The sequence below is a fragment of the Sciurus carolinensis genome, unplaced genomic scaffold, assembly GCF_902686445.1.
Source record: "Sciurus carolinensis unplaced genomic scaffold, mSciCar1.2, whole genome shotgun sequence".
In the NCBI taxonomy this organism is placed as follows: domain Eukaryota; kingdom Metazoa; phylum Chordata; class Mammalia; order Rodentia; family Sciuridae; genus Sciurus; species Sciurus carolinensis.
This window is the reverse complement of record NW_025920258.1, coordinates 178760-191321: the sequence shown is the minus strand read 5'-3', so window position 1 is coordinate 191321 and position 12562 is coordinate 178760. Positions and strand designations below refer to the sequence as shown.

Here is a 12562-nt window from a genome sequence, read left to right as displayed (position 1 = left end):
GGAGCGAGGCAGGCACACAGGACCCATAGAGGCCACCCGGCACCAGCAGCAGCCAGGCCGCAGGCCCTGCTTCCACAACCATGAGGCCTGACCAGTGACAGAGACCTGCCCGGGAAAGCAGAGCCACTGAGAGTGCTCTACCTGGACTAGGAGGAACGCGGATGGGGACTGAAGATGCCACCTGATGGAGCCAGCACTGGAGGACCTCCCCGGCCCACTGGGCCCAACCTGTCGGACATGCCCAGTTCCTGCAGGGGCTGCTTCAAGTGGAGAAGCAGAGTCCTCCAAGAGAGGCTGCAAAAAGCCTCTGGAAGCCAACCCCTCACAAGGCCTTCGGGCTAGGAGGGTGCCCAGCAGCAGAGTGCTCACCCAGCACCAGGCACCGAGAGCTCTAAGAACACTGGCCACACAGCCGCCAGCCCCGCCAGCCCAGCCAGCCGGTGCTTCCAGGCTAATTCACATGTTCGATGTTGCCTCCATGTAAACATTTGGAACCTCGAGTCTTATTCAGAAGCCCATCGAGAAAGGAAAATACTCAATAAAAAGAACCTGTGGACAGAGGCGCTTGGGACCTTCCTGCAGATACCAAGGGCACAAGAGCCCCAGAACTCGCACCGAGTGTCACAGGGACAGGCTGCATGCCCTGCAGCGGCATCCATGAGGGACCCTGCTCACCCCCTAGAGAGCCAGGACTGCAGCAGTCACCAGGTGCACCCATCTGGGAGGTCAGGGGTCTGACTGTAAAGGAAGCCTCAGGAGCACAGGAAACACGGAACAAGAACCCAAACCATGGAGTGAAAGGAAACCTGGTGAGAAAGGTGGCTACAGAGAAGCTCCCACCACCAGTCAGGCCAGAAAGCAGACCGCAGGTGGACAGCCACAGTTGGCCACGTGTCCACCCACACCAGCAGCAGAACCCACTACCCCAGCAAGTGTGAGCCCTCCACCAAAGGTTGGATTCAAATGTGAATGAGGGACCAACTGCTGCCATCAGACTCAAAGCACCAGAGCGAGGCCAGGGATTGGGGTGGCGGCAGCACACACAGGAGTGAGCCAACCTGTGACACAAGCACGAGGGTGTTCTTGAGAGGGAAGCAGCCTGGCAACCACCTGCCCATCAGCCAGGGAGGAGCCAGGAGGCCCGGGAGATGGGCTCAGGGGAGGAGACACAGGCACCTGCAGAGGCTCCGCTGGCCATCGCGCACACACCACAGCTATCTTGGGGAAGGCTGGGCTCACCTGCTCCACATGGGGTTCCTTGATGAAGGACATCCTGGCGATGGAGTGGGACACGATGCACAGTTCCTGCCCATTCACCTCACCCTTCTCCACCTCCACAACACCTGTGAGGGGTGGAACTCAGTTGTAGCCTCCCATTCTGACTCCAGAGAGCAGCTTCTTCCCCACAGGAGGCTGGCCTCTGAGTCTTCCTCTCTCAACAGGAGGCTGGACTCTGAGACTTCCAGCACAAGGCCCTTCTTTCCAGCCCATGGCCTTCTGGGTTTCAAGTGTGTTACAGTACAGGATGGGTACCCTGAGGGGCTGGCCTCTGCAGAGGTGCCCTGGACCCAGCCCTCCTACCAGAAACCCCCGCTGGAGCACTGTGGGGTGGACATACCCACTGACTTCCACCCACTGCCATGCCCACCAAGGCCTGAACAGCTCCACTCTATGCTGGGTGCCTCCTGAACATCCAGGAAGGGAGCAGTTTTTGGGCAAATGGACAAGGTCAAGGTCATGTAAGTTTTTTGAGAGTAATTTCTTTTTCAGTACTGGAGACTCACCACCAGGGCTTAGGGCCTCACTAAGTTGCTGAGGCTGGCCTTGGACTTTGGGTCCTTCTGCCTTAGCTTCCAGAGTCCTGGGGATTGCAGGTGTGCACCATGACCTGGCAGTCTGAGTGACTGAAGTAATGAGGGTGGTAAGGGTGGCTGATGAACGATTTCAGAAGGACCTCAAAGTGGGGCAAGCCAGACTTCCAGAAAAGGCCTTTGCTGCCAGACTGTCCTCCTCAGGAGCCCTGCTCCTCAGGAGGCAGCTGCAGCCCACACACACACCATGCATCCATAGTCCCTGAGCAAGCACATCTGGGAGGTTGTCTGAGAGGCCCGTGCCCCTGCTCCACTGGGTGTGGGCAGTACCTGTGTTCTGGATGCTGACAAAGGTCACCTTGTTGGTGTCAGGCTTGAGTTGGATGAAGCCACACTGTCTGTGCAGGGGTCTGCGCGTGTCCAGGTGGAAGGAGTTGAACTTGCAGGAATCAAGACCTGGGGCAGGCACTGGTCTCACCAGTGCCCATGCCCAGGTGCAAAGGCACCCAGCAGCAGCCCAACACACAAGTGGCCTTGTGCCCTGCTGTCTGTGCCCCTCCAGGCCCTGGGGTTCTGGTTGGCTATCACTGTCCCCAGGCCTGTTGTTCCCCACCTTCCACCCACTGGACGGACCTCCTTCTGTTGAGCCCAAGTCCAGCTGGTTTGTGTGGTGGAGACAGGGCAGAGCAGGCACGGGTCCCTGGCCGGCATGCACCCTGTGGCAGATGCAGGAAGAGAGACACAACTCCGCTGAGTGAGCACCCAGATCGAAGCCCTTTCCCTGCATGGCTCAGGATGCCATGCTGTCTGCGGCCTGTCTACAGCTCTCACGGCAAACTTTGGACAGGTCAGGCGTCACTGGCCATGCCTGGCCTGGGGCATCTGCATGCAGGACTCACACTGCGGAGTCCAGGGCACACATGTGCCTACCTGTGCTGGCACCAGACCCCACTCCCCACTTTCTGATCCTCTGGTGCAGGCCACAGTTCAAAGAGGCTGACAACACTATTCTGCATCATCTCTACCACCCAGAATCCCACTGCTATGGGTTGGACTGACAGCTGGCCCCTCATCAGTCCATCACTGCTATGGGGACTGTGAGAAGATGGGCATGGCTGCCATGGGGATACATCTTCCCTGTGCTCCCTGCCCTTCCCTGTTTCCTGACCCCACCATGAACTCCCTCTATGGAAGCCTTCCCCATGACACGCTGCCTCACCTCGGGTCCAGAGCAATGGAGAAGACCCTCTGTGGACTGAGACCTCAGGGAATTGAACCCCTCAGACTTTGCCTCCTCTCAGCTGCCCTCAGGTCTTCCAGTCAGAGTGAAGCAAAGTTGACTCAAACACTCCTTAGGGTCACATTCCCTTGTCTGCTCATTCAAGAACGCCACATTTGGGCACAGCACTGGTGCCTGTGTCCAGCAGCCTGGGAGGCTGCGGTAGAAGGATCCCTGAGCCTGGTTGTGAAACAGTGATTTTAAATAAGATCTTCTAAATCACTCTGAGACTGGAGGTGTTATAAACACAAGTGGATCTTCTAAAATCTGAAACTCAAAATAGCATCATGTCAGGGCTCAGAAATGCTTAGCCTATGGAGTATTCCAGATTAAGTTGTGCAACCGGCAGTCTGTGCACATATCCTAATCCAACACTGTGCAGCCTGGAACAGGTCTGGTCCTGAGTCCCAGGCTGACTCGCTGCCTCCATCACACAGCAGAGGCTGGAGGAGCACAGGGCCCTCTCATTCCAGAGGCCTGGGAGCCTCTGCCTCCTCCAGAACAGCAGGGCTCTCCTAGTGAGTGTGCTGTGGGACCCAGCTGAGGACCTCACTGTGGCGAAGACTCTAAGACCACAACTCTAACAGAATCTTCGATTCCCAACCAGCTCAGGGCAAATCAGGAGGAAAGCCACACCCCTTGTTCTCAGTGACACTGGGGTGACTAACTTCCACACGGGAATTCAGCTTGAGATCAGATGAAAACAAGCATGTACTTGCTCCACGCTTGGTTCACAGCGACGACCCTGGGGTCTGCCTAACACCTTCACACACATAATGGACTCAGAAAGATCATGCCACCACTCCTGCCTCAGATGGCCTGCAGGTTCCTGCTGGACCCTCTCTGTTCTGGATCAGCCTAGAACTGGAAGCCCACCGTGGGGGATTATGGGAAGTTGAGCATGGGCTGGTCCATGTGGGAGATGTGCACCTCCTCCAGGTACTGGAAGGGCTGCAAGGTCGGGCAGGTCCCAGCTCCCAGAGGGTCAGACAGCCAGGTGCCCAGGACAGCAGCTCCACCACTGGGTTCATCTTGGGAGGCTCTGAGGACAGAAGGACAGCAGTCAGCAACCTCCTCCTGTGCACCTTGCTGGTCTTCCTGTGGAGAGGCACACACTGTCAGAGCACACCTCAGACGGGCACCACTGGCACCAGCAGCACCACGTGGTCAGAACCTCACGAGTGACCACAGAAACACAACCCAGAGGAGCCAGGGGGCCAGGGCGGACAGCAGCTCCTGCATGGGGTTAGGGACCTGGAGATGGAGAGTGGGGGTGTAGGGCTCAGGGTCTTCCCCAGCTGTGTGTGGTAAGCCAGTGACGCAGCTGGGCTGAGAGGCTTGGGGGTGGGCAGTGGTGGGATGGTGGGTGGTGGGGACTGAGTGTTGCTGAGTGACTTCATGTGACACGAGGTCAGCAGGGTGAAGTACCTCTGCATCCCCCACCTTGGACTGCCCATCAGGGCTGCCTCTTGTGGGCCAGGGCTCTTCCCAGTGCCTGTGTCTGGAGGCTGGAAAAGAACACTAGGGATGGCAGGAGTGCAGGGGGCTCTGCCCACCCTCCAGGCCATCTGTTAGGAGCCTGGGCAACAGGCGCAGAAGCCCTGGGCACCAACCACAAGACAGTGGAGGTGGAGGGGGCGGCCTGGCCAGATGACAGGAGGGGCAGTGGGGGAAGGGCCAGGCTCAGGACCCCCAGGTCAGAGCAGTTGGACATGGGATGGAGGGCTCTGAGGGTCTTGGTCTGAGCTACTGGAAGAAGAGCTGCCATGCTGACCTGAAGAAACAGACCAAGGACCAGCTGGAGACCCAGTGCTGGAGGCCCTAATGCAAAGGCCAGCACCTGAGCACCTTCCTCCTGGTTTTTCAGGTTGACTGACAGCTGCTCAGCACTGAGAAGGGGTATTCCCCTCACATCTGGGCCTTCCAGACTCTGGCCCCATGGCAGGCAGGCTTCTGTCACAGCCTGGCCTGCCTCCACACCAAGCAGGGCCAACTCACGAGGCCCTTGCCTGAACAGGCTGAGGTCGAAGCCCTGCCTGTGGCTCTCACCAGCTGACCTGGTCCTTGGGCAGTGCTGCAGCCCAGGTGTGGGCCAACGCAGCAGCCTGGGCAGAGAGGAGTGGACGGGGGCTAGTCTGCCAGTGATTCAGTCAGGGGACTAGAATCTGATCTGCTGCCCCTCACAGAGTGGTAACCTGCAGCCTTGACTCCCAACACACACCTGAGCCTTCCAGGGAGAGCAGGATAGGTGCCCTGCTGTGGCCCTTCACAGAGGCCAGCATGAGCCGGCAGCACCAGGGGTCAGTGCACCCAGGCACTTGGCTGGAGGGCAGGGAGCCTGCCCTGGAGGCTCAGGAAGTGCTTGTCCAGCCCTGCCCACACACTGGAGGCTGCAACTCATGTGAAAGCTGTCCTGTTGGCCAGCAGGCTCCCCAGGAGGTCCTGGGTGTCCCTCTACTCAGCAGACCGGGGCCTGAGATGAGCCATGCCTGCCCCCTGGTGGGGAGATGTGCAGTAGCAGCAGCAGAGCTGGACGCCACTCAGGAGGCAGGGCCAGGGTCGCAGGCCAGGAGGGACCACACCACTCACTAAAGGGACATCTGAACCCATGCCTTGGTGGGCATGACTCCACCTTCCCCAGACCTGAGGCCACCCTCCCTAGTAAGCAGCCCACCCAGCTGTCCTCATCTCTGTCCTCTGATCCAACACTAGGCCATGCTGCAGCTGGTCGGAGGCCTGAGGGAGACTTGTTCCCAAAGCCTGGAAGGCAGTCCTCAGAGACAGGACGAGGAAGACAGAGCCTGAGACACACTGGCATCTAAAAACAGTCCACAAGTCAGAGTTGGAGAGAAGCAGAAGAGAGGCAGTGACCTTGCTCCTCTGTCCCTCAGTCTGTCTGTGGTCATCCTAGGGACATGACTAAGTAGGTCAGAATGATCTCCACCTCTTCTGGAATTAACAAGAAGAATGCTATGACAAAAGCTTTTCCCTGAGCTTGATTTCCAGGCAAAATAGGTCACAGATAGAATCCACAGCCACCAGAACATGGGGACTGTGGGAGCCAGGGGGGAGAACCAGGGTGTGACTGGAAGACGGAGGGAATCAGGCCAGGGTTGCTGGAGGCAGATAAGTGGCCCCTGTTCACCAGAGGAGTGAAGAGTGGGCAGGCAGTGGAGAACAGCCCCTGTGGCCCTCTAGGCTGCCAAGAAGTGAGGCTGGGTAGGCTCCACATCTCCTGAGTTGCAGGGCAGGCCAGCATCTCACCAGGCAACATGCCTGACCCTCAGCAACCCACTAGTCCCAGACGCGTGCTATCCTTGGCACTCAGAGCAAAGGGTGTGTCCACCCCTAGTTTATCTATTCATTCTGAGACAGGGCTTCAGCCTCCTGAGTTGCTGGGACTGTAGGTGCACATGCTGAGTCCAGCCACTTCTGTGAAGAAAGACCAATCACCCAAGTGCAAGAACTCAGGGAAGAAAAGGTAGGCCACAGGCTGGTGGAAGCTGGGGAAGGAGGAAACCAGCAGGAATGCCACCCACAGGGGTCACGGGGCAGCTCCCAAGACACTCAGAAGCAGAACTGAGAACAGCAGGCAGACCACCACTGCTTTGGGATGAGAACCACACCTTCTCTCAGAGCCAGGAGCTAGCTCTCATCACTGCTGTGGGCAATCGCCCTCCTGACTGATGAGAGGTGAGTGGACACGGTGTCCAGACGACACAGCCAGGAACCAGCTGCTGGGCCAGCACACAGACCTGAGCACACACCACACAGGCCTGGCCACACTGAGGGACTGCGGGGGCTTCTCCACACAAAAGCCTCGAGGCAGAGGCCAGGCACAGGCATCAGGAAAGTGGTGGTCCCTGAGGCGTGTTGAGTGCCAGAAGAATTCCCAGCTCCCCAGTGACCTAGACCATGGCCCGAGACCCTGCTGGAGACAGGGCTCAAGTCAAACATGACCAAAGTAAGTCTCCCACCTTACACTAAGGGCCACTAGGTGTCCAGGCTGCAGGTCTCCATCCAGGACCTGAGTGGCCCAGCAACCAGGGTGCCAGGGCCATGACCACAGGAGGCCACTTGCTGCTCCAGTCTTCTGATTGTCAGGAAAAGCCAGAAATATTGGTTTTGGGATAAAATGCCCCAATTTCTAAAGATTTTTCCAAACTAAAAGAGCTCCTCTTGGGTTGGGGGTATAGCTCAGTTGGCAGAGTGCTTGCCTCTCAAGCACAGGGCCCTGGGTTCAATCCCCAGCACCACAAAAAAAAAAAAAAAGAGCTCCTCCTGTTGTGATGTGAGTCACGTACCCTTGTCCCTGGCTATCCTGTCCACCAGCCCAAGGAGTTTGGTCTCATGACATGGGCGGGTGAGGCAGGCCTGAAGCCCCACAGTCAGGGCCAGTGGTGCCCACTGGCTGCAGTGTGGCCTGAGGTCAGATGCTGACCCAGGAGTTTCTGCTGCAGCCCTCCTAACTGCTAGCAGAGGCTCACTAGAGGAATCCGCAAGCACACGGAGTATGGCAGGGAGACAGAAGAGATGCAGGAGCCTGCAGGGGTTGGGGATGCAGAGGAGGAGAGTGGGGGGCCTTGGAGGGAAGGGAACTGTGTGACAAGGCCTTGGGGTCTTGTGGGCATGGTGGGGGCTGAGGGTGAGACCTCAGCTGGGCGGGACTCTCAGAAGCCAGGCTGCCCAGGACCACAAGCTGCTTAGTGCCCAGCTGACCCACGGGGCTGGTGGAAATCAGGCAGGGCAGTGTACTGCCCCCGGGTGAGAGTAGGATTGCGCTCTGTCCCATTTAAGTTCTGTGACACTGGGTGACCAGTCTAAGTGAAGTCTTGATGACAGGAACTGTGCCTGGGGGCTCAGGTGGGAAGAGGCTGTAATTGGAAGCCCAGGACCGGCAGGACAGAGTTGTCAGAGCAAGGGGAGCTGCTTCTGATGTCACATGGTCAGGGAAGCGCCCAGGGGCAGGCAGGAGGAAGCCCCCTGCACAGGGCTGATGGAAGGAGATGTGGGAAAGCTCAGGAGAGACAAGGCAAGGTGCTCAGGCCTGTGTCGGGGACAGTGTGAGGAGTGCCTGGACATGGTCGGCACTGGACAAGGCAGGTGGGTAAGGTGCGCCTGTGCGCCCACTGAAGTCCAGCAGGTCCTCCAGGAGGCACAGGCCCTGGACCACATGCAGGCACCATCAAGCCCTCCCAGTCTCTGCTCCTCATGGCCTCGATGTGGACACCAAGAGCATGCTGGGCAGGGACACCTGAGTCTGGGTCTCTGGTTCCCTGCCTGCCCCCACTCCCTGGGTCCTGGCCACTGACCCTCAGCCTTGTTCTCATGAGAGCAGGTTCCGGTCATGTTTGACTTGAGCCCTGTCTCCAGCATGGTCTCTGGCCATGGTCTAGGTCACTGGGGTGCTGGGAATTCCTCTAGCACTCAGCACGCCTCAGGGACCACCACTTTCCTGATGCCTGTGCCTGGCCTCTGCCTGGAGTTGTCTGCCATGAGCTGTGATTGGGCTGGAGCCCTGTGTGGTGGCGGGTGTGGGCACAGGAGGGGGCTGGGGCAGAGTAGGACCAGCCTGAGCAGGAAAGCAGCAGCCAGAGGGTGGTTCCAGGAAGTCTGGGGCAAAGGGGAGGTGAAGGGAGGGGGGTTCTACAGCACTGCCTTTCTCCCCAGGGGTCTGCTGCCTCCTAAGGTCCAGGGGGAGCCTAGGCCAGCTGCTCCCACTCCACCCATTGCCTCAGGCCCTTGTATTAGTGTCCTTGGCTCCATGTGAACTGTGTGACCTGCAGTTATTTCTTGACTCTCTGATCCTGGGTGAGGGTGTTGTCTGCCCCTCCCATGGTTGGCTGGCTCTCAGGATACCACTCAGGCCAGCTTGTGCCTGCCTATCACACTTCACCCCAGTCCCTCCCAGGCTTCATGGGTGCTGGTTTCTTGGCCTGCTGGTTTGGGCCATTCCGGCCTCTCTGACTGTGGTGTGCCCACTCTGGTCTTGCACACTGGCCCTCCAGCTGGCTTTCCCGCCAGGAGTGCAGCCTGCCAGGTTCCATCCTGATGGGTGACTGCCACCTGTGCTTCCTCTGCTGTTGCCACCCTGAGCTGCAGCTCCCAGGCTCCTGCTCCCCGTGACAGGACAGCCAAGGCCCTGGGAAGCAGCGACCACTTCTTCTGGTCCTTGTGCTTCCCTGAGGCCTTTGAGTTCACCCCTGCTCATTTCCATTTCTTTCTTTCTTTTTTTTTACTCTTTTAAATAACCTTTTTAATTAAAGTTTTTGCAAAGGTAAAATATTAAACTTTAAATAGGTCTTAGTAAATGAAAATAATAAGTTCTCTAATTGTATTCCAAGATGGTCTTTAAAACATAATATCCCATATATCACAGAAAAGCAACCTTGATCTGCAATTGTACAGAATGAATTTTGCAAACATAATAAATATATTTACACCCTTACACATAACAGTATGTACAACAGCAGTTGACAACAGTAGCTCGGAACAACCCCCAAGTTGTAGCCCTGTGTATACCAGACTGATTTAAGGAAATCTGACTGAAGGAAAGAGTAGTTAGTAACACAGTTTAATTCTTCCTCTAAAAGAGAAGGAATATAGCTTATTTGTCAAAATAACAAAATTAGTCTGATCTGTTCTTCTTAAACCACAGAAAAATAATGATAAACTAAGGCAGGATTCAAAAGGGAATCCTGGCGTTCAGAGTAATTTAGCAAAATAGAAGATTAAAATGCAAAACTAACACAAACCTGTGAGGAAACATATAAAACTACTTTTTAACCAACAAATTCAAAATTTGTTATAGCTGATTCAGACGGGTAAGTGGGAGACAGGACATTATGAAATGAAAATGTACAAAGACAGATCAATAAAATATTACATTACACAAAAGCTCAGAAAAGCTCAAGATAAAATAATCTGAATATAGGAATTTTCTCAAGTGAAAGAAAATGCTAAAGTTATAAAGGGAACTTCCAAGAAGAAATTAAGTGTTTTCCTATACAAGGCATATTTACCCCCTAGTAATAATAGTGAATTACTGCTATGATAATAAAAAAATTACTCTTAGAGGGAGACAATTTTTTTATTTCTCCATAAGAACAAGGAAAAAAATCCTTGACTTTCGCTATAGCAAAAGAAAACCTTTATACAAAAGCTATTATATTTTTATATTTTCTAAAACCAGGATCTATTTTGCTTATCAAGAACACATTTTCATCAATAGACACAATGCTCAACTCTTGTTGCAATCATAGAACATGAGTGGCTTTGATTTTTTAAAAGCCAACAGTGCAATTTATGAGGACATTTAATTAACAGAAATGTGAACATCTCAAAAAATATAAAACTTATCTAAAGATTGCCCTCATATAACAGATATTTTACTCTAGAAATGAATCGCACATTGAAGAGTTGTTTGAGCCACATGCAGCACTCTACAGAAATTAAATGTGCTATCAGGCACATTTCCACTTCTGATCAAAAATCAGCAGTGGTTTTATTTCTCCTGATTATAAGAGCAATATATTTTACCACAGAAAGACAAGAATACACAGAAGATGTACAGGAAGGACTCTTAGAAACCTTTACTAACCAGGCGTCTCATGTGAAGGCTGGCCAGAGGAGCTGGGTGTGGTGGGCACACCTCCCACTCCGTCCCTGCCACTCGGAGGCAGAAGCAGGAGGACCACAGCTTCCCAGCCAGCCTGGGCGAGGCCCAGTGGCAAGGGCTGTGGAGGTGGCCCAGTCCCTAGTGCCTGTGTGCGTATGTCATGCATATGAAATAAAGGTCAGCACAGGATCTGTTTCTGTGTCTTCATTTGGACGACGTCCAAATGGCCACCAACAGGCTGGGGTGCAGCTCGGACAGAACTTGCTCAGCTCTTCAGGTCCTGGTCTCCACCCCATCCACACACACGCAGGCCAGCAGGACCAACCACTGTCCAGCACCACCAACTGTTAGGCAAAGATGGGCTGGACCTCCTCATTCCAGGATGGCTAGTCCCACAACTGCAAGCATGGCAGCTGTGTGAGCACCAGAACCTGGCCAGGCGTGTGGCCTCTTAGCAGACAGCCTGGCAGGTCCCCAGGGTTAAACATGGAGTTTCTATATTACTTGGCAGCTCTAGGCCGAGGCCCAAGAGACCTGGAAATGGGCAGCGGCCTTCTTCATCCTGGCCAAGAGGTTCCTCTGTTGGCAGACAAACATGGAACACTGTTCAGCCATGGGCAAGAGTGACCAGTGCCCTGTACCAGGGTGCAGGGCACTGGGCACCATGCCGGGCACCCTGCTGAGTGAGGCATGTTGGACAGGAATACCCTGCAGTCCAGGTGGAAAAGTAGGTAAGGAGTGACCGGTGGGTCAGGGGACACAGGCATGGTCTGGGGTTGGACAGTTGTGGACTGTGTGGTTGTACAGGAGCAGTATCCCACTTCTTAATGGTTGCATTCAGTCCTGGGCAGCACTCCTGCAAATGCCTCTGGCTCAGCTGTGCCAGTGTGGCCGCCCATGGAGTGCACAGTCCCTCTGCAGAACGACCTCGGGTCCCCCTGTTGGGCCCCTTGGGAATCCTCCCCTTCACCCTCCACTGGTGTCTGGTGGAGGCCCGGGGCTCAGTGGGCACAGGAGGTCTAGTCTGGGGTTGTGACTGGGTATAGTCAGGAGGCCCTGTTGCCCTGCTGTACTTGAGCAGAGCCCTGGGGTGGGAGCTCAGCCGTGGAGGGCCAGGGTCCACGTGCATGCTGTCCCCTTGGCAGTTGGCCTATGGGGCCAGTTCAGCCAGGCTTTAGGCTTGAGTGTGGCTGGACAGGGGAGGGTTTGCATAGTGCATGGTCTGAACTCAGGGCTGTTTCCTCGTGTGGGGTTGAGATGAGTAGAGCAGCTTCACCTACCTGAAGTGGCAGTTTGATGGCATCTGGTACACTGGTGTGGTGACCCCCGCTTGGCCCACCCCGCCAAGCCACTGACCTGTTCTGCTGCAGGCGCTTGTTCTGGACGCTGCACACATGGTCTTGCCCAGTGCACGTACTGTGCATCTGGCTCCTTCCACTGGCTCTTCTGAGGCCTCCACTGTTCATGTGTTTCTCTCAGTGCTGGGGTGGAGCCTGGGCTCTGATGGCTTTTGAACAGCTGCTCTGACTGGGCCAGGTCCCAGCCTGTGTGGTGAGTCTTGAGAGGGCTCTTCTTCAATGTGTGAACTGACTTGGGTGTGCTCAGGAAAGCGGTTGGCCCAGGGCTCAGGAGCACTTGTCTGGGGCCATGGTCTGTCTCCCCCGAGATTGGCCCAGCTCTGTTCTACCACTCAGTTTATCATTTGTCTGGGAAAGGTTCTTCCATGGGCCTTGGCTCCTTTATGAACGGATGACGGGGCTGTCCTACTGCAGAGGTACAGGTGTGCCCAGGGAGCCCTTGCTGTCCCTTCGTGTAGCCCCAGGTCTGCTGGACCCTGTGCCGAGGTGCCTTCCT

At 55.5% G+C, this 12562-nt stretch overlaps 1 pseudogene; it reads right to left on the bottom strand.

Annotated features, from left to right (window-relative positions):
* Positions 1-959: 959 nt before the first annotated feature.
* Positions 960-4127, bottom strand: LOC124975353 (peroxynitrite isomerase THAP4-like; annotated as a pseudogene).
* Positions 4128-12562: the final 8435 nt, after the last annotated feature.